The 3,284-nt window shown below is 42.8% G+C and overlaps 1 pseudogene; it reads left to right on the top strand.

Moving 5' to 3' along the window:
* Window positions 1–435: 435 nt before the first annotated feature.
* On the top strand, window positions 436–1,055 carry LOC103289641 (cleavage and polyadenylation specificity factor subunit 1-like; annotated as a pseudogene).
* The last annotated feature ends 2,229 nt before the right edge of the window (window positions 1,056–3,284 follow it).

Here is a 3,284-nt window from a genome sequence, read left to right on the forward strand (position 1 = left end):
AAATAACGTTGAATGGCTACAACTAAGTTTGCTCTTTTTATGAAAAGGTAGACTGAGTTATTTTTGGACCGCCTCTGTTTACTATTAAAAGTCAATCTCCATCATGGTTGCACTTTAGCAATGAGAAATCAGGAGATTCATTCCTGTATGGATCATTGTAGAGGCAATATTAAGAAGGATGAATAGTTCTATTCTTTATTATCCCCTTTAACATGGCAGATAGTTTTGTGCACCATTCATTTCCTCTGAATTCTAAGATTAGCATATATGAAAATAAACTTTTAAGCAGCAATGCAGTGAAGGAAATAGACTCCTATTCAGATATTACATTATCTTTTTCACCCCACTTCTATCGCCTTTTAAAAGTCATCTTCATCAGCTGTACATCCACCAGATGATCAGCGTCCAGAACTTCACCCCAGCCCCTCAGATGTCATGAAGAGCATCTCCCTGCTGTACTACCAGGAGGAGATCAAGACGCTGCGGCTTGTGTCCCAGACGCCAAGCTCCTGTAAGTGTACAGCCGGAGTTCACCATGGACAGCGCCCAGCTGGGCTTCCAGGTGTCTGGCTGTGACCGCGGCCTGATAGTGTACATGTACCTGCCTGAGGCCAAGGCTAACTTTGGTGGCATGCGCCTGCTGCATGAGGCAGACTTCCCCGTGGGTTCCCCACCTTTGGAGGACCTTGTGCCTGGGGAAGGGGCGGGCTGCTGAGGAGCCCAGTAAGAAGTCGGTTGTGCCAGAGAACAAGCACATCACATGGTTTGCCACACTGGATGGTGGCATCGGGCTCCGGCTGCCCATGCAGGAGAAGACCTACCAGTGGCTACTGATATTGCAGAATGTGCTGACCACTATGCTGCCCCACCACGCTGGCCTCAACCCCTGCACCCTCCAGATGCTGCACGTGGACTCACGCACTCTGCAGAAGGCCTCGGGGGACATCCTCCACAGGGAGCTGCTCAAAGGCTACCTGTGCCTGAGCACCATGGAGCGTAGCGAGTGGGTCAAGTATATCCACACCACGCCTGACCTTACCCTGGATGACCTGTGAGAGATGGACCATGACAGAGCCCACTTCTAGACCCCTGGATATGGCCATGGCCCCTGTGTCCTGCCCTCTCCCCTTTTTGTACAAAGCACAAGAAAAAAGATTTGTTTGATCTGAGGGGATAAAATCTCCATCATTTCTACTTGGCAATGAACCTTCAGCATCTCAAAATTAACTTACAGCTTTCATTAAGTGCAGTCTAGACAGTATGTGTCTTTACCCAAATCCAAACAATAACTTGATTTCCCTCCAATCCAAACCTTCCTCTGAAAGAGAAAAGGTGAGAGTATGTATGACTGCTTTCAAACCTTAGATGAGTTCAGTGTTCAATAACTTCATCAAATAAGGTCTAAATTTTGTGGTGCGAATGCCAGGCTTCATAGGTCAGTGAGTGTTTGCAAATGGTACACAGGCTTCCTATATCAAATTTGTACAAAGGAATTGATTTTGGTGGTTGGAATAAGGCCATTTTAGTCTTACTGCAAGCTTTCCAGAAATAATGGCGTTATAGTAGAAGATACATTATAAGCAGATTACTGTTTTTAAGTATTATTCAGAATGTTAACAACTAATATAATGGGCTTTTTATTTCAATTCGAAATAGCAAGTGACAACCTGATTTTTAAAGTTCTCCAGTACCTCTCAGCAGTCATGTGGATTCCAGGGAAAGCTGTGCTGTCTAGCTGACAGAAACATAATGCTTTAATTTTAACCTTTGTTTTCTTCCTTTTGGGTCTTCTGTGCCCGTTATTGACAGGCCAGCCAAAAGAGGCAGGCAGGGCGATTGATGTCTGGCAGGTTTCACCACTGGGAGGTGGGGAGAAATGTATTTCCAAAATGGGGGTCCTTGGTGTGTTTTACATTTGTGTGAGATATTAATTGGCAGAAAGATTGTAACGTATGTAATGCATCCTACTCGAACTCCTATGATACATCATGTGCCCTTGTCACCTTTTGCCTGTGGATCCTCTCAGAATGGGAGCTTTTCCTAAATTTTTAACTTACCCATTCTACGAGGTCTGGAGGGCTTTGTGCAGCACTTATAGGCATCGTATCTTTTAAGGGGGCCTTCCGTAGCTACGCGTCTGCCGGGGTTAGGAACCAAATGCATGGAGTGCTTTATACACGTGAAAATACAGAGTTCTGTAGAAGCCTCGGGTCCTTGAAGCAGATTTAGTCATTTCTGTGTCTGTACACCTGTTGCCTTTTCAACATTCCCCTGTTGTTTGTTCACACGTTTGCCTTCTTGACTAGGGCAGTGATCACTGCCATCTCTGCTTCTCTCCTTTATATAGCATAGAGTCTAGCACGGAGAAGGTGGTTTTGTTTATTAAATGTCTACCCCGCCACCACCTCAGGACTGAGGGCTAAAATCTAGCAAAATCAGACAAAAATCTCACATATAGTATATTTGCTAATGTGAATTTGGGGCTTAGAGCTGAGTCTGTATGATACTCAGGTGGGAAGGACTTAGGCAATAATGTTTGTTTTCTTAGGAAAGTAAAGCAAAACTACTTCAAGCCCTTCATGCTTCCACAGTGTAAGTACCTTCCCACAGCAGATTTTCCATCTGTAAATGAGGAAGTTGGATGGGTCTCAAGGATCCTTTCAAGCTTAAAAATTCAGCATCTTTGGCACAAGGTACTAATTGCTTTTATTTTGCCTTGTTCTTTATATTTTGATGATCTGATGTTCTGTTTGCTTTTCAGCCATGAAACTAACAATAGACCTTAACTATAGCCAGGACGTACAAGGGAAACCTCCAATCATTGCTTTGGGTTATTCAATGCTTGAATGATATTTGCAACTCGCATATCAAATTACATATTTCATGTATATATCTTATGACTGCACTTTGAAATATAAATGAAAGATAATTAATTTTAGTAGAATCATTTCAAATTATCCTCTCTCCCACTATTAACATGTCCTCTCTAGGTTTATAGTAGTTTATTTCATTGTTAAGTAGAGATTATCTCTTCTTTCTCAGACACATTGGGCCTACTCAAGCTGTTGTTAAAGGCCCACTATCCAGGACCCCATAACCAGTCTGGTTGGTTTCAGTGGAATCTCTACTTCTAGTCTAAGTGGTTCATTTCATCATTTAGAATAGTAGCAGTTCTCAGATATGTATATTCCTCAGAGCTGAGGTGTTCAGGGTCACTTTAGGAAAGACAGTCCCTTATATAAAAAAAAAAAATTAAAAAAAAAAGTGGGCACTCTGTCTCCTCA

Source organism: Eptesicus fuscus, chromosome 8 (assembly GCF_027574615.1).
Source record: "Eptesicus fuscus isolate TK198812 chromosome 8, DD_ASM_mEF_20220401, whole genome shotgun sequence".
Taxonomy (NCBI): Eukaryota; Metazoa; Chordata; class Mammalia; order Chiroptera; family Vespertilionidae; genus Eptesicus; species Eptesicus fuscus.